Raw genomic sequence first — 26,790 nt, forward strand, 5'->3', positions numbered from 1 at the left:
TAGGTTTATAAAACATCATCCTAACCAATCAAGACAAGCTTAACCAAAGCAAACTTTCAAAATCATTATATCCTTTTCAATAAGTCGTTCGAATCAATACCTTCGCCTCATAAAAATACCCCTTAAAATAGACAGAGACCCCCTGAGAGTGAACCAGTGTGTCTGTCTGTGTCTGTTGACAAGTGTGTGTTTGAGAGTCTATGTATCTAGCTGGAAGTTGACTGTCTGTGTTAAAGGCATGCAGGCTCAGACCAGCTCTCGGGCTTGCTTTCTAGACACACAGAACATTGTGTGCCAGTTGCTCTCCTGAGCTTCGCTTGGGGTCGCGGTGGAAACCGAAGACACAGAGGAACGAGGGAGGTTTGGAAAAAAAACTGAAAGAGACCCTGGTACTGACCTTCCGAGCAGTGAACGGGACTGCGCCCGTCTACATCAAGTCTCTCCTGCAGCCTTACACCCCCACCCGCCACCTACGGTCTTCTTCAGACAACCGCCTGGTGGTCCCACCTCTCAAGACCGCCCGGTCCCAGCACAAGCTCTTCTCCTGCCTGGCACCCCAGTGGTGGAATCAACTCCCCACCTCCATCAGAGACACGGACTGTCTCTCCACCTTCAAGAGAAGGCTCAAGACGCACTTGTTCCGGGAGTACAATGGTACTTAGGAATGGTTTGCTGAACCCAACGCTAGTTTCCTCAAGGATCACAATGACTCTTGCTTAGACTGTTGCTCTTGTTGGTTAGTGGTAGCTGGTTTAAACTGTTGTATTCTATTTTAGTTAATCCTATTTGTATTGCTTTCCTACAGGTACACCTGCATTTAGAGATTAATGTTGTGTAATTTAACTTGTTTAACTACATGCTCTTATGGTTTCTTCCCTTTAGCACTATTTTTTTGGTTGTTCACAATATGTACTTCTTGTTTTTGACTACCCGCAATGCTGTGGGGCTATCTTGTTGTTATTATCAGTGACCTATGCACTTTGTAAAGCTCTCTCTTGGAAGTCGCTTTGGATAAAAGCGTCTGCTAAATGAATAAATGTAAATGTAAGAGAGGAGAGGAAAAACAATTTAGTGGAAAGTTGTCGGGTGTCATGGTTTTGACTTTGTTGACCACTGGTGGTCTTTTTTGGTTAATATCAGACTTTGTATGGGTATTTGTGTGGTTTGTGTGTTCTTGGTTTGATACCAAAAGAGTAGGCCATGGATGACTCAGCAAAGATCCCATCTGCAACTTCTAGTTCTGATTCTGAGCGTATCATAGCTACTCTCCACAGCTATGGTGCTACTTTGGACACACGGGCAAGCCCTCACCAGGCAACAGGAAGTAGTTGCCAGACATGAGCAAATGCTTCAGCAGCTGTGCAGAGGTAGGCTGCAGCTCCAGATCTTGCTACATAACCCTCCGCTACTCTGCTACCGTCAGCTACTCTGCACTTAATTGTTTCACCTTTTGTGCTCTCCCAGTCTCCAAGTGCTGAGCCACAGCTTCCTGGTCCCCTGCATTCTCATGAGGTGTTGAGGTTTTTTGACCAAGCTTACAACCCTCTGTGTTCCCGTCTGATCGATCTTGGATAGCCTACTGATGTGCAGATTTTCTATGTGAGGTTGTCCCTAGCTGGGGTCAAGAGGTCGCGCAGCAGGCCCCTGGCAAGACACAGATTTTGGAATGTGCTCTGTTCAATCTGTGGAGAAAGTAGGATGAATGACAAAACTAGCTACAGTATTTGGCCAACAAGGGGTGCTTAGTACACATGCAGTCAGTCAGGTAGGAACTAATAACCCACTTTACACTCTCTCATACAAACAAATGAAGCATAGCGCAAGTTCAGTCAGGCAAGACCGATCCCTGCACTCGGGCATACTCGATAATGTCCACTACTCACTCCTCCCGCTAAGAGCACTCTACTTCCTCTGTTCCTATGTCGGGCTTTCATTTGGGTTCAGTTCGAGTTGCGCTCCCGTCTATCAATTAACGCTGTCACATGATCCCGTGCCTTTTAAATACGAGTCTCTCCCTGTGTAGTTTGTCCATGCTATCAAGTGCGCGACCCTCCACCTCCCTGTCGCCACCCGTTTCCTCGTCTGCTCTTCGACTCGTTGGTCGTCGGCTGCCGCCAAAGCCACCAGTGTCTGGACTCCGTGGGGGATTCTTCTTCGGATGTTGGGCAGGCGCCCGTTGATCTATAATTCCCCAGGGTCTAAGCTCCAAACATTGTAGTACATTTATCATTCTGTAATAAACATCTTTCACTCATCCCAGGTCTCTCCTGATTGAAATACACACTCATACACCCAGTAGCTACACACACTAGTCACACATGGTAACCCACTTTACACTCTCTCACAGAGGTGTCAAGTAACGAAGTACAAATACTTTGTTACCTTACTTAAGTAGAAATTTCGGGTATCGATACTTAACTGAAGTAATCATTTTTCAGATGACTTTCTACTTCTAGAAAGCTACTCCTTACATGTTCACGCAATTATCTGTACTTTCTACTCCTTACATTTTAAAAATAGCCTCATTATTCCAATTTCAGTTAGGCTTGTTTTCATTCCGGCTTGTCATCGTTCAAAAAAACACTCACCAAAAAATAACCTATCCAGATAAATCGCGCCATCCGGAGAGAGTGAATTTGATTGTGGTTGGATGAGAAGTATAAACATATACCATTCCGACACCCTATTGGTTTGTATGCGATCAGTCGCACCGGCACATGATGCAAATCATGTCACACTCTAGCAAGGAAATAATAGACGTAAGTAGCCTAAGATGTCCGTGGCAGAGATTCAAGGGACTCGCGCAAAATGTCCTAACCAAGCACCAGGAAGGATGTTGGTAGCTAGGAAGACCAGCCAACCCTTCTACATCCCTGGCCGTACCTGGAAGAATTAAAAAAAATGGTTGGATGTAAAACAACTTCCGAATGCGCTGCAAGCTCTATGCACAATTTGAATAAAGGCTATTGATAACATGCCTCTGAAGTTTGACTTTTTGCACCATTACAATACTTATAGGCATCATATCTTCCGCTCCATGAAACACATGTTAATGCTAAGTAGTACACATATATGGTTCTTTAATGTATTTGCATTGTACTAAAATGCGTTCATTTTCAACTGTCATAAACAGGTGCAGCCAAAATTTGTCAAAATTAACATTTCAATATAACATTATAGTCAGTTGGCGCCGTAAATGGCTGCCTGGGTAGGCTCTCCTGCCAAAGTAAATTCCTTGTCTGTGCATACTTTCATGTAGCCTGGCTCTGCCCTCCTATGTACTTCCGCTCAATTTGGATTTTGCTTCTGTACTAGGTCTGGGATGTCGGTTCTGAAGTCGGTTTCCAGAAACAAATTTTTTGTAGGTCCAATGAGCGAACAGAGGGAGTGGCTGAGAACGATGACGTTAATGTCGTGCACTTGTTTGAGTAGTTCAGTAATGGCGGCGGAGAAAGATGCGAGCGAAACTATTCTGCCGTTGTGGCAACGCTGCCGAATATAGGTTAAAGCCGGAGCAAGAACATTCCTTGCTGAGTTTTGTTGGTGGCCATTATGTTGTGGCCCTCCTCCCCACGGGGTTCGGGAAAAGTTTGATTTTCCAGCTACGGCAGCTAGCTCCGTTACAGTAGTGGTGAAGGAGTTGGCTAAGGCGAACGCTTGCGATTGGTTATGGCAAATCAGAGTGGCTCTGGGTGGATCCAATAGTTTTAAACTTCAACAGAGGACCCGCCTTCAAGGAAGTTAACATTTGTCAATCGAGACATCTCAGACCCTCTGTACAAATGAAATGTACGAGGGTCTGTTTAGGACCAGGCTAACTTTCATGGCGAATAAACACTGATTCTGATTCTGATTAGGGCCTTTAGAAAAAATGTTTTGGGGGAGGTGGGGTCGTGCATTATAGGCCCCTGTGGTGCAGCCTAAGCTTTTATCCTTAATGGCATTTTTTTTCCCTTACATTCCTACTTTTACTTTTATACTTAAAGTAGTTTTGAAACCAGTACTTTTATACTTTTACTTGAGTAAAAACCTTGAGTTGATACTTCAACTTCTACATAAGCATTTTTAAACCCTAGTATCTATACTTCTACTTGAGTAATGAATGTGAATACTTTTGACACCTCTGCTCTCTCACAAACAAACACACACACCCTAGTTACTCACGTTTGTCTCAGACTCAGTCGGTTTCAGCTCCAGTGGCTAACGTTGAATCATTAGTAAATAAAAGAAATGTGCTGCTAATTTAATGGTTAGCCTATGCATACACCTCGAACTAGCTGACGTTATTGCTAATGTTAGCACACTCAAATATTTTAGGTGCAAGCTAAATTGAGATTTTACTGTTAAACATTATCTATGCATTTTACAAGTAACTGACGCCAGCTAGCTGTTGCTTTAAATTCTATGATGCTTTTATATTTGATTTATCAAATAGTTTTTAAATGAGTATAAAGGTGGAGAGCTCCTTCATGCTTTCAGTTTTAAATGTTTATAATTTCAAAAACCAGGCTAAGAAATGTAAGGGTGGGGCTGAAAAATTAAGAGACAAAAATATATCACCTTCACTAGACAAGGTTTTACCAATCGAAAAACTGCAGTTTATTTTACATGAAGCTCAAAACCTTTATTTTTTTTACTTAACGTGAGTAAAATATTACTCACGTTAAGTCGGGTACTCTGTAACTAGCATCACATCAAACACAGAATGTGGATGCATTGGCAGGGCAGCTGTGGTGGCGTATACGGGGGCTGGTTCTGGGGAGCCGTTTCTGGTGGGCCAGGGCCTATTTTTACACCCAGTCCGTCCCTGCCAAGCCCTGATCAACCACCCTCAACCAGCTGTTTAGGGACAGATACACAGCAGAGAACCACCACCTCTAAATAGTTGTTTCATTGTGATGCTGCTGTTGTGTTATTGGTATTGAGTTGTATGTTTGGTAATAAAAAGTTAAACGGGCAAAAACAATCGGGGGGGGGGGGGGGGGCGCATCATAAAAGAATTATGCTTAGGGCACCAAAATGGCTAGCAGCGGCACTGACCGCTACAACAAAAGGGTTAGACTTTACAACAAAAACTGTACAACTAAAATGGATGCTCCTATCAGGATTGGCTTTACACAAGCGTATAAGTTTAAACCTCAAGCGCCAGAATCAAATTCAGAGGACATTGACCGGCTACAATCAATCTCATCCTTCTCTGTTTGCAACCGAATGTTAATTTTTCAAATGGTAAAGTTAGCAAACCAGAGCAGCATGTTATCAATATGTAACTAACTGTTTTTTTTTCATTTTATTAACAGCTTATGCACTGTAGTTACTAGAGTGTTGCTCACTGCCTCCAATGCGTCATCAAGACATGAGTTCAGCCCCGCCCATAAAATCCTAAACTCAACATAAAAATTTTAAAAAATTACGAGCGAACTCCACAGTTCAGTACTACATAGTTCACAGTCTTTGTAATGTGTTTAAGCAATACATTATACCCAAAATGATGTGTTTAGAAGTGTAAAAACTCAAAATTCACTTCACAGGGACTTTAGAGGTGAACTATGTTTCTGCTGCTGTGTAACTATCTACCTTACTACATGTGTTGGCTGGTTCTGTCTCTCTCTTTCACTTTGTTTCTCGCTCTCTTTCTCTCTCCTCTCTATCTTTGCCTATCTCAGGGTCGAAGAGGATCCCCAGTGCCCCCCTTCTGCCTCTGAGGGCGCGGGGGCTGGCATGGGTGTGGGGGGACCGGAGCTGCGTCTGCAGGTGAAGATCCAAGCTTTTGAGGAGAAAATGGTTGAGGAGGGTGCAGAGGGGGCCAACCCCGGCTCCCAAGCAAGGTTCAGTCTGGGACAAGCGGCCAGAGAGGAGCACAGGGAGATGAGGTTCAACAGGTTAGCTCAGCGCTCACCACACTTGTTTTTTGCATCAAGCTTAATTCCCTTAAAGGACCCATGACATGAAAATGTCACTTTAGGAGGTTATTTAACATTAATATGAGTTTCCCTAGACTGCCTTTGGTCCCCCAGTGGTTGATAGGTGTAAACCAAGCCCTGGGTATTATTCTCCACCTTTGAGAAAATGAAAGCTGAAATGCTCGGTTTTGAACATGCTGGTTTTATGACTTAAAAAGAGCGAAGGTTACCTCCCCTTTTTCTGCTTTGCCCGCCCAGTGAATCTGGCACGCCCATGAGAAACTGAGCTACTACGACCGTGCAATATCGTTTTTTCCTCGAGAGACGTCATGGCTTGCAAACAAACAAGTACACGAAAAGTTGCTCAGTGTTTGGATGTACAAACAAAAACCAAAATCGTTTTTTAGTTCCTTCATCTGAGCCTCCGAAGACCCAGTGTCTTAATTTTATTTTCTCTGGAAATGCACCGACACAACTTCCCAAAGTTTTGTATGTCTGCACCAAACATTTCATCCACGACTGTTTCCTCAACTTGGGCCAAAACAAAGATGGCTTTGCTGACCGTCTGAAATTAAATATGGAACAGTACCAACTCTTCTTGGTCCAGTTACAAACCTCAGACAAATAAGTCAACTAACGCTGTATCATTTTGTTGCTTTACTGTATATGGTTAACTAGCTTGCTACCCTTAGAATGTGGCTGTAACATTAGATCTGCAGCTAACAGCTCAGTTACTGCAGCTAATGTAAAGGTAGATAGCATCAAGTAGGCTGTGTGTGTGAATACACACACTGAAACGCAAGTGTTGTACACTTCTTTGTTAGTTGGATAACCATTCTGCTGTTGGTGTTATGGCGCGTTCGATATCCGCCTTTCCCCTCATTGAAATGACTGAGTGTGCACCTCTGCAAACCAGGGTGATCGGATGAGAATGGGCAAATTCGAGGCATCTTACAGGAACGGGGCTACGAGCCATTGCGATACATCCACTGTAAACATTAGCGCATGGTGCCGCCTCTCTCCTCCTCATAAGCATTTAAATCTACAGACACAGAAACGGCATGTCCTGAGGAAAGCTCATTGTGGGACTGCTCGTAGTTGCTGTAATCATGCACCAAGGCTGAATTTCGGGAAAGAGACTTCAGGTACAGTATTAGGGGACCACTAACGCCTATATCAAAGCATCCAAAAACAGCATGTCATGGGACCTTTGATGTTTAGTTCTTTTCATTTTTTTGTGTTAGGATATTGTTTCATTTCTGTCTTCTTTTCTTATTCGGTTTGTGGTCGTCAAGCCTCTCAGATCTACAAACGTAACAACATCCTACAAATGTAATAAACCACAAATGTAATACAAATTTGCAGCTTTGCAATTTTTGCACCCTTATATATTTAGGGTTCCTCTAGTAGGAGGACAAAATGTTACCATGTGCGAAGGCAACTTCATATCTCCAAAAATGATTCAATCACAAGTTCATATGAAAACTCTTTTTGTACACAAATCTGAGAAATAGTTGAATGTAAGATGAAGATTAGATTTATTGTGAATATTTGAAATATGCATGGTTGGCTAATTGCTAGGGCTTCTACCAATGAATTGTCTCCCTTGCTCCACAGCACACACAATACAAATTCTCACAGACACATCCTGGCCCCCCTGACACATATGCAAGCTAGGAGAGACGCAAACACATTCAAGGCTTTCTGAAAAGGGTGGGCTGACCAAGCCCCCACCCTCACTAATTGGCCTACTAGCCATTCTGTGGCTAGTTAATGCAACACAGCTAATGCTACTGTTAAAAGAATACATACAATTTTATGTAAATTGCAGTTATGCTAGTTTGAGACCATAATAGGTATGGAAATGCAATTTAGAGGGCGGCTTTGTTGACGATTTTTCTTGTTGTTTCTTTATAATTTGAATATAAATGCGTACACAACAGTTAGTTCCAACCAAATAGGCATACCTTGATTGGACAATAGGCATTCCTATTGCTGACATTTGACGGCCTCAAACAGCATGAGTCTGCCACTGGGCCTTATGAAAAGGCTTGTCTTGATTTGCAAGGCAGCTAGGGGAGGTTGTAGACCATGGGGGCCAAGCTGGGGCCAGTTGTGCTGTTAGAAAGGCCATTAAACATTATTGTTGTCATATAGTTTTCTTCCCAGCATTTCAGGCACCAACAGGCAAAATCAGTGGCACCCCAGAGATATTACATAGGAGTGGCGAAAAAGAGGAGCAGAAATGTGCAACACCCTCCCACTACCATTATCTCTAATTCACTCTCCTGAGTCTCATCTGTGTTGTATGTCTGCAAACTGCTATAGTATTGGCCTTCACAAAAAATAAAAATCATCGGACTTGTGTGGGGAGGGTTTGACAAGTGTGATGACTGTATTCCTCCACAGATACTATGGGCTTGGACATAGAGCTGGACCAGTTACTATTCACTTTGACTTGATGGGTGTGATCTGTGAAGAATGAATGGCACCATGCAATGGTGAAGGGCTATAACCCATTGTTGATTGTAACTGGTGTTGGAAAACACATCTAGTAGGGCACGGGGCAAAGGGTGCTGGTGTGGAAAGTCCCCAAAAACTGTGCAGAATGGGCAGAAAATATTACATGGCATTGTATCAAGTCCCAATTGGAGAATAAGCCATAGGATATTTACAATTGTAGTAGACCAATAGATCGGTTTTAAAAGTTCAGGGGTTTAATAGCATGTCGTATATAATGACATGTAGCCATGTCATTGCTTGCTTTAAAATAACAGAAAACATTATTATATTTACGTTGATACATTAAGATGCTTTTATGAATCAATATGTCCTACCACTTGAGAAACACTGTCCTACACATAATTAGACAAACGCAATATTAGACGTCCCATAGCCTACAACCTCATAACCAGGTGCAACAGATGTCTCAAGAGGATTAAGGAGTTGAAGAAGCAGATGCTGTGTCTTCCTCTTGTTGGACAACCAACAAGTTGTTTATATCTGAATACAATTTACTAAGTTACCTACTGAGCGATACTATCTGAGTGACACATGTAATTTTTACAAAATTAATATCAAGGGAACACAATGGTCAGAACTGCAGTCATACACTTAAATGCTTTTTAAAATATGTAAACACCAGGAGACTATGGGTAGCTGGGGCAGCCGCAAGCACACCCTCACACGCTAGTTTGGTTAAAAGAAACCGAAGGTTTTCTTCAGAACTATAAAGTTGAATTAACCAAACACAGCTTGGTCATTTTATCTTCTTCTTTAGCACAATTAAACCAAAGAGTAGTCTTAGACTTTAAGAAAACATGGGCCTTCCCAAAGCAATTTGGTGAGGGATGCCCCCTCCAGAGACAGTTAGTGACAGAGAGGTGAAAACCATGTTGTGGAATCGAGACGGCTCTCTTCAGAAGGATTCTCAAAAATAGACTGAGACAGAATATCTTTCAAAGCAACGTGGCTTAGTGGTTTATTCAGCAACGCAGATGCAGCATACATACACGGCAGGTTCAAAAGGCAACACTCAATGCCCCAACATTCACGTTTTATAGACTAAATGAGAATAATCCCCTGCCCTGTAAAATACAATGACGGCATCATATCCGAAAAATCTAGTCTGTCCCCTAACCCTGGCTTCCTCACACCCCCTCCTGCGTGCATTGTTTTGGCTGGTAAGGTTGTTGATGAACTTCTCCACAGCTGAAAAACCCATCTTCCACCAACTCCACCTTCCGATGTCCTGGGCTAATGTCCTTGACGGTCAATAACCTCCCATACAACTGAACTATCCTTCTACTCCATCACTCCTCATTCTGGCCTGGATTCCGAGGATCCCATACCCTTTGATTCCATGATGACAACCCCTTATCACTAAATTCAAAGATGATCTGATCCCACCAGCTGCAACCTATCCCACCCCTACCCATCTATTGTTCTGGCCAGTTTAAGAGTGGAGTTTATAAACTGCGAAGTAGTCAGCCATCTTAGGCCCACCAATCTGACCTGGTGTAACCCTACCTAAACCTGCCTAACCCCTTGCTTGCCTAGCTGTCCCATAGTAAACCTCCTAGTATACAAATTATATACAATATTCAATACAGTATACTAAACCTATAATGCACATAATAACCTATACTAACCTTGTTTGTTTGTTTGATTATTTGCATTTATACAATGATTTAAACAATATAAAGATACAAAAGAAGAGAAAAAAAAAACATGCAGCTGAGGCCAGAAACCTATTTGTTTTTTTGTGGGCTCCACCCCAGAAACTTGATAGTCAATATTATACATTAATCAAACTAAACAACATTTTCCAAGATAAACAAATGAAATAAGTCCTAACCCTAACCCTAACGTGTAAAACAAAAGTGAAAACAAAAGAGAATCAATTTGACCAGAAAATACAAACTGAAACTCATTTTATATCATTGAACATAATAAATACGTGATCGATCCTAAATATATTTAACAATTTGCAAAAGACATGAATTTGCAAAAGAAATGAGTCCAAATGATGCATAGAAGTGTTTACATGTATATCAGGGGGGTATTCCAGGTAGCGGGTTTAACAAACTCTGAGATTAACCCTGAACTCTGAGTTAAGTTACTCTAACATGGGAAACTCTGAAAATTCGGTTCCAGAAATGCTGATATGAATTTGTTAACTCAACTCGGAGTACGGAACACGGCTGTAGCAGCGTAGCCTATAGCTACAATTGGCGTGGGAGACAATTGCTGCCGAGTCAATGCATTTACTATTTGAATGCAATAGCTAGTCCATACATTGAACATTTAACCCCACTGTCCGTTAATATTACAGGAGAAAAAGTGGTGGACTTAATAAAATAGCATGTTCAATGTTATATTACATATAAAAACATACTACGAACAGATAATGCATATTTTGCTTATAGGCTACGCTTGTGATTGTAGCCTCGACGTGACCATGGTTTTAATCATATTCAACATGATACAAAGTTTAAATATCAGTTGGTGCCTATTTCAACTTGTAGTAGCAGTTTCCCTCAACAGAATGCTTTTTATCAAAGGATGATGATGATGAGTTCGTAAGATGACAAAGAGACATTAATGACTGCTGCCGCAGAAATGGATGCAGATAATTATTTGTGGTAGCTACTGGTATTTCTCTCTCCATGAACATTTATTTACAGGCTTTTTTTGTAATTGTTAGTTACACTGACAATATGAGAATAATGAATGTAAAAACGATTTGCACATGTTCATTTAATGGCAGGTGAATTTTGCATGTGGAACAGTGAAATGTAGCTAATGTAATCTCATGTATACCCAGTTACAAGTAAATTAGTTGCACCTGCACAAACTGCACCTTGTGAAGAAAGTGCCAAAAACTGACCAAGAGATGGTGTAGGCCTACTTAGGGTAGAAGAATAAAGGCTAATCTCGAAAAAGATTCACTGCAACACCAGTTACGAGAGGATTCATGGTCACAGGTGATGTTAATTGTAGGAACAATAACTTATATGAATATTAAAAGTTGAATTTTCTAAATTTCTATCTTGACAAAGAGATGGTGTACTTAGGGCAGAAGAATAAAGGCTGATCTTGTAAGGCTATAAACCTGCCCCCACCTCTCATATGGTAAAATATGGAGTTACTGGATGTAATCTCAACTTAATGGCTCTCACATCTCATTGTATAACTTACTGTAGCATTGCTAGACATGTTGATAAGTAAGGGTCAAGATTCTGGTGTGGTTGTAGTTGTTCTTAAGGAATTGCGAAGCATTTTTCTGTGGATTATTGATCTCCTTAGACCTTCTCCTCAGCTCTAGCTTGTCCTACTCCTTCTTCCTCACTCTTGCTTTCTATCTCTGGTTTACAATAATCATGGTAGAGTAGGCATAAGAGTTAACCTTCATTGATATCGTTCATTTGCAATATGATACAAATTTTTTAACCTTAATTTGACCATTCTTGCTCTGATTTAACCCAAAAATCAAAATAGTCAAATAACTTTAATTCCATTGGTATTGGCATTATTTGGTTAATGTTAATACACTGTTCAGTTTCCCATCTTCCTTCAAACCATAGGGGAATTAGTTTCGGTTGTTTGGCCAATATTGACTAGCCTGACGTTGTCATACTCATAATTCTAGTCAGAATATGAGTCTGAGAACTCTCCGTTGGGCTTTGACTACAGGGCGTGTTTCAAACGAGCCTGGAAAAAACAAATGCCTCTTCGCTCAATTGGATAGATCTACAACCAATCAGAGCAACAGAGTATGTGACGTATGTTAAGCACCGCATAGTTGTTGTCAACAGAACTAAACTACAAGCAGACTTGAAGGATGCTTGAAGAATGAATACAAACGATTTTTGCCAGTGTTGTAAAATTAATTTAAGGGTAGGGAGAGTACTTGTTCACACGGTCAACCTTTTTGAGCGAAACAATATAGGGCAATGCATATATGAAGTTCTCCGTTTAAGATTACAACTCCATCGGGGCCAGCTGATAAATTAAACTTTTACCGAATCCCGTAGGAAGGACGGCAAAAACATATTTTCCATCGACAAATGCCTTGATTGCGTCTCTCTGTTCCTCTTTCAAAATGAATGCGCTGTCGATGTCTTCTAAAACAGACTCGATGGCAGTATCATAACATCCCAGATCTCCAGCGGTAGCCATGTTTGTTCAAAACGAATTCAACTTAAGCGCTCTTTTGTGACGTGGGTGATTGCGTTACTGTTGATCATCTGTCCATCATCGTATAAAGCCCGCCCTGGCAATTTAATTGGTTCGCCCAGATTCTGTTTTTTTGTAGTTGGTCCCCAATACGAGACCCTCCAGACCCAACTTCCCGACCACATTTTTTTGGGGGCGGGGAGAAGTTGGGCTGGCAGCCAGGCTAAATATTGACCCCCTACAATGTTAAAATAGATTTGCTGAAACACCAGTTTCAGGATGGTAGGCTACATCATGTAAATTGTAGGAATCATATGAATCATGTAAACAACATCGATCCGGCAACCTTCTGATTACTAGCCCGACTCCCTCACCGCTCAGCCATCTGACTCCCATCTGACAATATCAATAATTAAATTGATATTGTCTGCAAATAACAGCAATTTTTTTGTTGTTGATATGGACGCCAAATCATTAACATAAATTAAGAATTAGAGGGGGCCAAGAATGGATCTTTGTGGTACATGTTAATACATTTTCGTAAGAAATATTATTTTGATTAGAGACTAACTGCTTTCTGTAAGTCAAATAGCCTTTTAGCCAATGTAGGGTGAAGTTGGTAAATCCATATTTGAATAGTTTCTTGAGAAGTATATTTTGATCTACTGTATCAAATGCTTTTGAAAGGTCAAGAAATATTCCTTTAGTATATTTGTTATTTTCTAGAGATGTGCTGATTTTATCAACAAGTTGTCAGAGCGCCATGTATGTCGAGTACTTCTTTCAAAATCCTTATTGATGTGTGTATAATATATTATTAACTTCTAGGATTCACAATCCGTTTATAAACTACCTTTTCCATGATTTTAGAAAAGGCCGGTAAGATTGATATTGGACGATAATTAGTAAAAACACAGGGATATCCAGTTTTGTACAGTGGTATAACTTTAGCTATCTTTAGGTCTGCTGGCACTATTCCGTTTCTCAGGGAAGTCTTAAAAACATGTGTTATTGGCTCTAAAATTTCGAGAACAATCTGTTTTAGGAGAAGGGCGCTTATTTTGTCTAGACCAGGGGCTGCGTTTTTTAAATTCATAATGAATTTATAAACCTATACTAACCTAAGACTACGTAGGGTCTTGCGGTCGCTGTCTGTGCAGCTCCCATACCACACTGTGATGCACCCACAGTCAGGCAGCAATGACGTTACAACAGTCTCAGAGAAAGAGATTCACAGCTCCCAACACATGACCACTCTCAGACTAGAGAGGTCATAGTTGGCGCTCTCCTTGTAATCATGACAAGGGACGTTTACCCAGTAATTTCTCCTGACCTCGAATATCTACTAACCCTGACACATTTACACAATACGCTCTTATTAAAAGCAAGCTTACATGAGAACATACTAACTAGTATCCAATGACTAGTTCTATTGATTAGTGAAAAATGTACGCACACAGGAAATCAAAATTTCTTCCACATAGTACAGCGATATCAGCGAGCCCTCAGCATTAGTACCGTAACTAAAAGTCTTGGAAAGTTGAGGCTATTTTTCACTAGGTACCTATAAACCTAGCTAAAAGTCTAGGAAAATGTAAGCAATTTTTCGCTAGGTTTCTACGAATATGTCTTAATCTGCGAAACCAGTGGGTTTCCCTTCGTTCTTTGGTAATGTTTAGTGAGGAAAGTCTGGTGCCTTTAGTCTCTTCCACATGGTGAAAGGAAGGTATAAGGTTGAAAGTATACAGTTTATTATTAATTCAACAACGGTATCAGATTGGTATCGGGTATCGGCAGATACACAAAGCCCAGGCATCGGTATCGGAACTGAAATTGGATCGGTGCATCCCTAAATGAAACCCAGAACGGAAAATGGCAAAATATTTAAATAATTTACATAGTAGAGGATCAGAGTTAACTCTTGACAGAGGAAATGTAAAAACAAGTTTCACCCAGAAGCAGTCATCAAGATTTAAACAACAAACCCTTCAGTTACAAATACTACTCTCTAACCAACTGGACCACTGGCACTTCTGCAAATGTAACTGGACAGGTTAGCAAAGGACTTTTACAATGCCCGAAAAAAGATTGATTCAAGAGTACCCTACAAGGTTTCACATCATATATTGCACTCACACTGCCATGGATATTGTTACTGTAATTGCCGTGCATCGTGGTTACTGTAACAAGAAATGTGTACAGCACAATATATTATCATACAATAAACACATCAAAATTAACAATATAGCTGCAAGCAGCAATGTGGTGGCCAAGCAGGTCAGATGACCCAGAAGAAACTTTCGACATCTAGTGACTGCGGTGTACCTGGCTTCCTTTGCAGTGGCTTACAGTCTCGCTACAGATAATCAGAGACATGACAAGCTTGTCAGCTTTGGCTGGATTCGAACCTCTGACGTTGACGGATTTCAGTTACTGGGTAAAAATATTAGCAGTTTTTCCTGTGGCAAGCGTGGTCAGATTTAGCCCAAGTTTAAACAGCTGTAATTCAGTTCTATTTTGACATGTCACAGTGATTGTGGTCTGAAGATAATCTGTGCCAAATTAGGTGAATTTTTTATATTCACCAAAAACGTTTTATTCATTCATTCAGAATGGCGGCCACATCAATTCAGCTGGTATCACTATTTAACATGTGTCAGACACGGGATCGCCCCCTAGTGGTTAGAGGACACAACCTTTTGTGGACCTCTTTGGAACCGGGTCCCGAACACCTGTACCAAGTTTGATGTCAATTCAGCAAATATTTCCTGAGATATGATGTCGCTTCCTGTTTTGGCGCCTTCATCGCCGACTTTGATCAGCTTTACCAGAAAAACAGTTTTGAAAATCAAAAACCATGTGAAACCATGTTTTTGCTGATTGCAGCGCCACCTAAAGGTGAAATGGCATGACCTATTTTGGACTTCTTTAAAACAGGGTCCCTAGTCCCTATACCAAATTTGGTGTCAATGCAGTAAAGAGGTGCTGAGATATGACCTCACTTCTTTTATGGTGGCTTGGTTGACGACTTTGTTTGGCTGTTCCAGTCAAAAGGTTTAGATAATCAAAAAAACATGTGATGTCTTTTGTGAGGCTTGGTCTGAAGATCATCTGTGGCAATTTTGAAGAAGATTCGACAAGAATTGTAGGAGGAGTAGCGAAAAAATGATTTTCCTTTACATTCAGAATGACGGAGAATCTTTAGAACTGGGTATGATGTCATAGAGTGCGTTGAACTCGTCTTGATCCAGGAAATCCAACAATACTATTGTTTTTCATAATGATGTCATCCTGTTTAACTAAACAGATATTCTAAAACTGGTTGTTCCCATCCTTGATTGTGATTGGCTACATCGCATTCCATGCCGTTGTAAAACCCAGCATAACCTCAAAGGTTGTCCTCATAACATTCCATATTACTGCGCATCGAATATTTCAAATTGAAAAAGACGGCAAAGAAGTCCGTCTGGCTGTTGCGTGGCAACAATTTATGTAGGAACTATACTTTGTATTAGCGGAAGAATGACGGTTTATTATTAAACTATTTTGTTTCTAATTGTTTTTATTGATTAAACCATATCAAATATTTGTAATAACAGTTTTAGAAAAGCAATAAGCCCCAAGAGGCCGTGGTTTACGCTGATTTTAGAACGGGTAAGGGGGTTTTCGGCACTCTGCTTCGCGTCGTGCCTAACAACTCCCCTTACCTGTTCTAGAATCAGCGGAAACCACGGCCTCTTGGGGCTTATTGCTTAATTCAAATTTAAGACAGCTAAAAGACTGTGGCTGAATTCAAACCTACAACCTTATACATTGCAGGTCACTGTCCCAGTCCACTGAGCTTTTCTCAGTTTTGAATATTCTCATGTTCAGTAACTGTATAAAAAAGAAAGCTGTTTCTTCTGTGGTAAGAGTTGTTAGATTCAGCCAAAGTTTGAACTACTGAAATTCAATCATATTTTGACATGCCAAGGTGAAATTGTTGATGGTACTTCAGAGGGATGTCATCTTGAACCCAATAAGGTTTGAAAACCATCAGTCAAAATGATATTGTATTTATTTAAACAAAGATATTGAGGCAATGAGGACATTTACATAAATACAACCCTTTCAGACACTTTGTATTGCATTTCATATTCCATTTCACCCTATATAAAAATACACCAGCCCGCACACTGTCCCAACCATGCCGTTTACCTCCCTCCCAGCGCAAGTCACGCCAAAGCATAAATTCAGTAGCGGACACATAAGGTTTAGATGACGACCAAAAGTTGCCTCTTACAGTCAAAACACATTTGTCACAACACTGTTTCCAGAGTTTCTCAAAGATGGCTTGAAGACCGCTTTCCAGAACCACAGTAAACTTACTATCAAGAATAGCCTCATTGGCAAAAGGTTTATGGCACAGCCCACGATCAACCCTTTGCGGACATTGATGTACAATAGCCGACTCTCACTTCCCATTAAACCACACAACATGCATTCTCAGGGTGACCAACAAGATTATTTTAACTAACAAACAATAATATTACAAAAACGCAAGAACTGAAATCCCTTGCATAGCAGTTGCAACCAAACTATTTTCCACAAGTTTTGACATTTTTTGACATGCTACACTGCATGCTGGGTACCCAAGAGCGCTGACGCTGATGATCTAGCTGTGCGCCGACTGCGTGATACGAGATGCTAGTGACGCGCTAAGGTCTCAGAGTCTCCTGAAATGGAACGCGTCTTTCTGCCTTGAAGCTGCGTGCTCATCATCATCAAGACCCCATGTATATGGCAAGATAACATCCAAGCTAACAATTTCTCCAAATCTGACTGCAGCTTTGTGTACCATATGTACTGTGTTATGGTTGTTTGAGGTAAACAACTTGCTTAATGAATTAAATGGCCGTTAAATGTCAAATCCAACTATAAATTTATAAAAGAGAGAGTTCCAATCAAATCAGAATTATTTGTAAACCTAGAGGTTTAAAAGACAACCTTTGCCTAAACAGACATGCACCAACTCAGAGAACTGAGTTTCAACATCCATTTACACATTTAGTCTCAATTTCTTACTCTACTCTTATGGCCTGACTATGTTTAACTTAATGTCTGCACCTCTCTGTAACCAACTGTCTCTGGAGTGGGGGGGGGGCTTCACAGGGTGTCTACAGGTGTAAACAAGTTAAATGTAAGACTTTTTAAGACCTTTTAATACCACTTCCAATTGAAATTAAAGACCAAATTTACGATGGAAATACAAATCAAAAGTGGAAATATACAGTAATCTTCCCAAACACTGATGTCTGTTCAATATGAACAGTATAGTAAAATGACAACAATCAGTTGAGTTTAAGAACATTGACTAAATGTGTGTAATAGGAAAGGATAACACAAAAATGTAATGTACATGTAATGTAGGCAAATGTGTGAGATGTACTGATGTGGAGCACAAATCATCCAAGAAGCAGTACTTCTCTTGAGTGGTTTTTATTCAGATGAAATCATTGGATTCAGGTCAAAAGTCTATAACTTGAACTGGTTTCATTACTTAATACACTAAAAGTAAGCAGCTTGGCATGCTGGGACATGGAAAGGATTAAACATTTAGACTTTCATCAAAGTAAAAAATGCTGGTTTGTCCTTTTTCATCAATGTCCTCAAAAATGCAGTCTGCAGAGCTACTGTGTCTGTGGGGTGACTGTCTGTCTCTGGAGGGGCAGGCAGGGGCAAGCAGGGCCTGCAGGCAGGGGCAAGCAGGGCCTGCAGGCAGGGGCAAGCAGGGCCTGCAGGCAGGGGCAAGCAGGGCCTGCAGGCAGGGGCAAGCAAAGCCTGCAGGCAGGGGCAAACAGGCGGGCAGTCGGGGCAGGCCAGCTGGATGAAGCTGTCCTGGGGTCAGGGCTGAAGAGAAGCTGTCCTGATTCAGATTCTGTCCTGCTAGAGGGGGGTAGTCCAGCAAGGGATCAGTTTTTCTCTCAGCATCCTCTGTTGAACTCTGTTGAGCAGGCCTCTGCATGATCCTCCAGACCTGTAAAAGTGAAGAAAGGATCCATGTCAGTTGTGAAAAATGAAGCTTTTAACATCTACACTTGACATAAACTACAGTTTTGACTGTGAAATGCAGTGGCATTACTTGAACTTGAATCCAAATGTGTTTAACTGATGGAGACCCGGCCATGCAAAGTCACTCAAAACATTTGGCTCGATTCCAGGCTCTGGCAAGAGTATTTAGCTCTAAACTGGTCAATATACACATCTGACCAAAGACCAGCTTGACCTTTGCCTGTAAACAGTGATTCTGACTGTCAGAGACCTTTAAATAGGCTGACCGAGTGAAACTAGCCAGGCTAACGTAGGTCGCTTTCTCAGGAAAATGACAAATGAAATAGGCTTGTTTTGAAAGATCCTATATACCGGCTATCTTCAGTAGACTCTTGTCTACAAAAAGCAGCCTTCCCTGACGTTTTAGGAGTAAAATTGAGTGACAGACAATATTGTTTATACACGGCCAGTGAGCGAGCCGAGTCTGTCTCTGAGGCCGAGTCAAAACAAAGTACCCCCGGGACGCAGTCTCACTTTCCACAAATCACAGAAAATAATCGGAGCATCTGGCTAAAAGCACAATTTCCACATCTCCTGAAGGCTGCCCTCCTCGACATTTTGGGTGTCGACGGAACTGTGAAATGGTGAACTTATGAACATGACGCTACCAAAACATGGCTGCCGCCTAAGCCTATGCGGTCTCCTTGGCGGATAGGCTTATTACAAAGAGTCTCACAAGCTAAATCAAAATTCTGAACCGACAGGTCTGTGGGGAATCGCTTGTTCTCCTAAAAGCTGCCCTCCTCTACCTTTTTGATGAATTCGCCAAGATGCTACATGATTCACTAATTACACAGAGGGAAAAGCTAGCTACTGTTCGAGTTCGGTTTTCCATCACTTCAAACTCACGATTTAAAGGTCTCAAAGTGCTCAAACCTTCACCATAATTCAAGAGTAGTGTACTTTCACGAACCCAATCATTGATTCTAGCTTAAAGTGTGTAAAAATAGGACTTACCGAACGTGGCTGCCTCCAACACGGCTATCAGGCAATTCCAGTTGAAAACAACAATGGCCGCCGAAAAATAATTTATATTCGTAACGGCGAGCTGCGACTGGAAGCGAAATGAAACACGCGCTAAAGACCAAGGGTGGGGGCTTGGTCAGCACACCATTTCCAGAAAGGATGTGTGTGCGTCTCGCCAAGCTCGCGCGTGTGTCAAGTAGGTTGACCACCTGTCCCCCTTTGCGCTGTATCGCACAGCATTTTCAATATGCGACGTGCGGGACAAGGGGTGCAAATGATGTGCGACAAAACGCAAAGCGGGACAGGTGGTCACCCTAATGTCAAGGGGCAGGATGAGTCTGAGAATTTGGAGCGCGCGCACTGTGGAGCATTTCACTTGAATTCAATTATATATTGACATACCAAGGTGAAATTGTTTATGGTACTTCAGAGTGATGTCGTCTTGAACCCTATTAGGTTTGAAAAACAATCAGTCAAAATTATGTTTGATTTATTAACACAAAGATATTGAGGCAATGTGGACATTTACATAAATACACTTCTTTCAGCTATTTTGTATAGCATTTCTTATTCCATGTCACCCTAAAGACATGTATTCTACACATCTGTAACTAATTTCAAGTCGATTGGATCTATGGTTCATGAGAAGAAGGGTTTTGAACCCTCCTTTGAAATTTGTACCAAATTTGGACAGTACAAGAAACTGTCCAAACTGTCCAACTGTACAAAAAAGTCTGACAATATGGGTCCTTGAGGCTTTTTTGTTCCCCATGAGAAATAAGGCATGTATACCAATTTGCAGGCATTTTGGAGTAACGGGGCGCTGGGGAAATTACGTAGACTTTGGGCGTGTTTTATAGCGCCACCTATGGGCGCACATGGGCCACTAGCCGTCTGGGAGTAATTAGTGACCTGTTGTATCATTGGGCCAAATTGGGTCCAGGACCTTTTGAGCTATTGGGCCATTTAGCGGAGAAATATAATAATAATAATAACAATACTAACAAAAACAATAGGTTTCCTCCTACCGGAGGAACCCTAATAAATATAGCTGCAAGCAGCAATCAAAGGGGCCAAGCATCATTCTATATGGAAATTCAGTAGCTAAAGCAGCAAAGCAAAACTTTTCATAAAAAACATTCACGTCATTTTGAGACAAAATGCGCTGGCTACATGTAGCAGCGTTATATCTACAAAGCACAATAAATCCACTTCTTCTTGACTATAAATCCCCTGACAATGATACGTTATCGTTACCATTATGATTAAACTGCTAGACAGCTACTGCGGCATACCTGGTTTCGCTAAACAGATAATTCAGTGTCATGACATGCTTGACGACCCAAGTATAAACAGCTGTAATTCAGTCATATTTTGACATATCAAGGTGATTGTGGTAGGAAGATGATTAGATGACATGCTCGTGATGACATTATCAAAGTTTCGTCTCCATACGGTAAACCGTCGCAGAGACAAGGCCTCACGTCCACTTTGGCGTCCTCTTTGTCAAAATCGTTTGCGCGTTACTCGTGAACGGTTTGACTCATCGATAACATTTTGATATATTTTTGTCGGCATGGTCTGAAGATGATCTGTTGCAATTTTCATGAAAATCGGAGCAACGGCGTAGGACTAGTTTGAAAAAGTTGGCATTTCTTAAAATACATATGACGAAAAAAAAACATCATGACGACAATGACGTCACAGGGTTCATTCGAATCGTTGGCCTCCAAGGAGTCCAATGATACCTCAATTAAGAAAAACGGTCTCACAGTTCAAAAGTTGTGGGCATAATCGCACCTACAACTTTGACGCCTTGGTGGCGCTATAGAGCTTCAGGGATCGACATGAAACTTTGCTGACGATTATCAGGAGACTGTTCCAAATCAGTGTGCCAAATTTCAAAACTTCGCACCAATCTGTTCTATGGGCTGCCATAGACTCCTAGTCCTAAGTATAAATATAAATCCCCTGACAATGAAACGTTATTGTTCCCATTATGATTATACTGCTAGACAGCTACTGTGGTATACCTGGTTTCGCTAAACAGATAATCCAGTGTCACAACATGCTCAACGACTGTGGCTGGATTCGATCCTACGACCTTGCGTTCCAAAGCAGCTCGTCTTATCCCAGTGAGCTATTCTTGCTGCTGGAAAATACTGTGTTCGGTTACATTATAAAAAAAAGGAAGCCGTTTCTCCCGTGGCGAGCTTTGTCAGATTTGACCCAAGAATAAACAGCTGTAATTCAGTCATATTTTGACAAATCAAGGTGATTGTGGTAGGAAGATGATTAGATGACATGCTCGTGATGACACTATCAAAGTTTCGTCTCCATAAGGTAAACCGTCGCAGAGACAAGGCCTCACGTCCGCTTTGGCGTACTCTTTTCAAAATTGTTTGCGCGTTACTCGTGAACGGTTTGACTCATCGATAAAAATGGTATACGTTTTTGTCGAGTTCAAAAAAGTAGCAATTTCTTAAAATAAAAATGACGGAAACACCTTCGGGACGACAATGACGCCATAGGGTTCATTCGAATCGTCTGCATCTACGGAATCCAATGAAACCTCACTTAAGAAAAACAGTCATGGTTCAAAAGTTATAAACTTTACTCCAAATTTGACGCCTTGGTGGCGCTATAGTGCTTCGGGGAACGACATGAAACTTGGTGACGATAATCAGGAGACCGTTCCAAATCAGTGTGCCAAATTTCAAAACTTCGCACCAATCGGTTCTATGGGCTGCCATAGACTCCTAGTCCTAAGTATAATAATAATAAAACTAACAAAAACAAAAGGTGCCACTTGCTTGGCCCCTAATAATAATAATAATAATAATAAAACTAACAAAAACAATAGGTGCCACATATTATGCCACATACATAATAAGAATAAGTAGAAACCCTCTAGGTGGCTTTGCCGCTTTGCGGCTTGGCCACCAATTATGTATAGTCTGCACTAGCCTACCTAAACTAATTTTATCTCAGAAGGGTTTATTATTCATTATAATAAATTATTAAGGGTCAATTATTGTTGCTATTTTAATTATTACTTTTATCACTTGTATTATTGTTTTTATTGTTTTTATTGATTTTATGTAAAGCACCTTGAGCTACAATTCTTGTATGAAATGTGCTATATAAATAAAGTCTTACTTACTTACTTACTAACAACACATACACTAAGAAAGTAAAGCAAAGCTGGAGTTTCATTAGTTGTCACCCTCACTCTCCTGCTCATCCTCGCGCTCCTGTCTGTCTGGCCACAGATTTAATTGACATCACATCTGATGTTCTCCCTCGCGATGCAACAAAGGAAGAATCGTTGTGCATGCTGCAACCATCCCCTACACCAGTGGTTCCCAACACTGGTCCTCAGGGCACCCTGTCCTGCCTGTTTTAGATGTTTCCCTGCTCCAACACACCTGATTCAAATGAATGGTCCTAAGCAGGCTTCTGCAGTGCTGGATAACGACCTATTCATTTGAATTAGCTAACTAAACTTACTGTGTGATTGCTGAAAGTTCTACTTGCACCTGACAAGGACTGTAAGCAGATGATCCATATTACAGTATATACCATGATGTTTTTCATGGTATCATGTGCCTGAAAGATTTTGGACAGTGGAGTGAACTATTGTGCAGGTGATGATGTACACAAGGAAATTATACCAATATGTTTTGCAGAGAATAACCACTTGACTGAGAAGCAACAGTCAGTTTAGACCAGCAAGATATGTTCAATTGGTAATTGGCCTAGCTGAAGGCAATAGTACTTAGACATTTGCAAAGATGTGCTAAATCATTTGAAATGTGTGCCAACTTTAGGCAATAATACTTGTCATTTGCAAGGATGTGCTAATACAATTGCAATTTGATTAAAGGAATGATCAAATTCAATCATAATTGTTATCTTTAATGAAAGGTGGTACTTAGAACTATTAGGGCAAAATTTACTGTATTTCTTTGGTTGACCAAGACTCGACTAAAACGTCTGAAAATCGACTAATCAAAATTTGAAACGCTTTTTTTTTTCTCACAAAAAACGTTTTGCCATCTGACTAAATGGCTGCTGGACATTGCAGATTCAGCCGCTAATAGCCTACTAATAATAAGACTCTTATCACCAGTCCTGTTGTAACCGAATGCCGATGATATTTAGTATCTCTTACAATGTACTACAAATTAAAAATATTGTTTGTTCAACATGCAAATCATCAGAGCGCGCTTATCACTGCCTGAACTTGCAGCATGCGAACTTACGTAGAAGCTGAGTGGGGAACGGTGCAACAAAGAAAGATGTTGTCTTGGCCGGAGAAGATAATGTCATTCGATTTGGATGTGATTTTTATAATAGGCATATCCATTTTTCAACCCAGCGCGTTAGCATGAGCGAAGTAGGGCTAGGCCAACTTACGTTTTTCAGGTGGTAGGCTACATCATATTCGACGTTGAACTATGAAAAATAAACCGTTGTTGGCAGAGTTTGCATTCAACGTTTTTCGAGTCACCCAGTACTTTGTAAATGTAAATTAATGAAATGCTGCCATACCACATATTTCTTTGCTATTTTGACTAAATAACACCGACAAAGTAGGCTATGGCAGAGTTTGTAGTTCTGCAGCCAATTGTGCTCGTGCTTAGCCTGTCTGCCAGCCCAACTTCTCCCCGCCCACAAAAAAATGTGTTCGGGAAGTTGGGTCTGGAGGGTCTCGTATTGGGGACAACTACAGAAAACCAGAATCGGGACGGAGCAACGAAATGATCAGGGCGGGCTTTATACGATTATGGACAGATGATCAACAGTAACGTAATCAACAACGTCACGAAAGAGCGCTTGGGTTGAATTCGTTTTCAACAAACAACATATTACGTTGCTCTGATTGGTTGTAGGTCTATCCAATTGAGCGAAAAGGCATTTGTTTTACGAGTTCGGTTGAAACACGCCCCGTAGTCACAGCCCAACGGAGAGTTTTCAGACTCATATTCTGACTCGAATTATGAGTATGACAACGTCAGGCTAGCTCGTGCTGTGTGCAAAATACCAAACCAAAACAAAGCGCAGATTAACGAAAAGGAAAACAGTAACACCTTTTCTTTTAAATTATATATTTTTAGAGTTGCTTTATGTGTCTTAAATAATATAATATACAATTTCTGTAGAACATTTAGTTAATTCAGCAATGTTGACACAAGCGGCAATCAGATCTCACACTGCCATACGGCAGCTCAGCCCTATCATGTTGGCTATTAGCATTTGCAGCATTTCATTAGCTACAAGCATAGAGGTAATATAACTAGAGTAAGCTACTTTTGTCTTCCAAGATGGCGTCCCCATTCATTTCTATGAAAAGTGCACAGTGGCGCAGTGAGGCAAGCGAGAGCGCGAGACTGGACGCGGCCATCTTTCCACTTCCGTGTCTTCCGGTCTAGCTTTAAATAGTGGCTCTTTTTTTCCCTAGCTCCGAGACCTTGTGCACGCTTGCAACTAGCTGTACACGTCATACTTTGCGACAACCAGTCGCGAGCATAGATTTATATGGTTACGAGCGTGTGAGCTAAGGCATTGCAGTTGCAGAATCTATGGGCAGAATGGGGTAAAGTCCGATAAGAATCAGACACGATTTAAACTTAACGCAAACGTATTCTGTCACTGACAGTATTCCTTTCACTTATTTTTTAGAAATAGGATATAGGGCTTAATATAGGGCTATTCTAGATGGAACTCATCACATAAGTTGCTTTTTTTCTTTGTGATATGAGTATGATTTCCAACGCATTGTATCGGATGAAATTAATTGTTAACATGGACAGCTCCGTCGTTGTTCTCGCCAGGCAAAGAAAGCTTAATAGTTATTTTGGTAACCGAAATCTTCCGTAATGCAGACTTATCATAGCTTACTGTCAACTTTATATTCAAACGAAATGCCACGAAATTCACACTGCATTCAATTTCACATCAGTGTCGAAATGTGACCTGTGTTTTATATGTTCAACCTAGAAAATCAAACGTCTATTAATGGATATAACGTTATCTAACAAGACGTGTTAATAATGTAATAAATAAAAGCTCGAGAAGTGTGTCTAAAATATACTTTATTGAACATTTGCCTTTGAAAGGGGCATATTCATAGAACCATATAGGCTTCAAGAAGTTTCCATCAGATGTAAGTGGGGGTGAAACATAGTCACTGAGGACCTTCATTGTCCCACAAAAGCAGTCTGGCTTGATGACACGATCAAAAAATGAATAATGGGTGTGTTTAAGAAAGTTTCTGAAGGCAAGACTAATATTATTGGGTGTGCTTTGCCTTTGGCAAGGGCACAACCATTGTTATCTCACATATATATTATTTTTATTATTGTGAGAATGCTGTTAAGCATTCTTGTATCAAAACGTTCAGCTCCTTCAGGAGAGGATGGCTATGACTTCTGGTAATTCTCACTTTTATACTTTTTAAAGAATTAAGGTTTTTGTGCAAATTATTCTCCCATTGAAAGTAATGGTAAATCCTTTCAAATCATTAAAAAGCTTCCCCACTACTTCAGCATACTTTCAGCTAGAGACACCATTCAGCCTTTAAAATGTTCACAAGACATTCAGCTATTCCCAAATGATTCAGCTCTTTCAAATATATTCAGCCAATTTTGAATTGTGACAGTTTGAAATACATGAAAAATTGAGCTCCTTGATTTTTATGATTGAGCAGCCAGCAGAGTGGCACACTGCTGGCTGCTCTTTTTCTGATATTCAACTAAATTGTCAAACAAATTCCTCTGACGTTCATATAGTTTAACTTACAGAAACAAGTTTGACCTTAAAATGTAGGAAAACTTGTCCTCTTTTAGCCAATTTAACTACTAAAGAGCTGACATTTATAGATTTTGGGGTTTGAGCCTTGAAGCGAGAGCAGCCTTTCAAATTCTCTCACTAACTTCAATGGAGAGGTGGGTAAAAAGTAGACGTGTTTTTAAACTGCCGGTAGACTCGCATTTCTGACCGCACAGACATTTAAAGGACATCTCTGGTTTTGGCAGAGTCTTGGGTCTCGGAAAATATCCTTATTTTTGGGATTGGATGTACAGTTTTGCGTCTCGGTTAACTTGTTTGAGGTGTGGATTCTAGCTACATTTCTCATAATCGAGCTAGC

The 26,790-nt window shown here is 40.8% G+C and overlaps 1 pseudogene; it reads left to right on the forward strand.

Moving 5' to 3' along the window:
- The window catches only part of LOC124477905, a 201,705-nt pseudogene that overhangs the window by 65,132 nt on the left and 109,783 nt on the right, over positions 1-26,790 (forward strand).

The sequence above is a fragment of the Hypomesus transpacificus genome, chromosome 15 (assembly GCF_021917145.1).
Source record: "Hypomesus transpacificus isolate Combined female chromosome 15, fHypTra1, whole genome shotgun sequence".
NCBI classification, from domain to species: Eukaryota; Metazoa; Chordata; class Actinopteri; order Osmeriformes; family Osmeridae; genus Hypomesus; species Hypomesus transpacificus.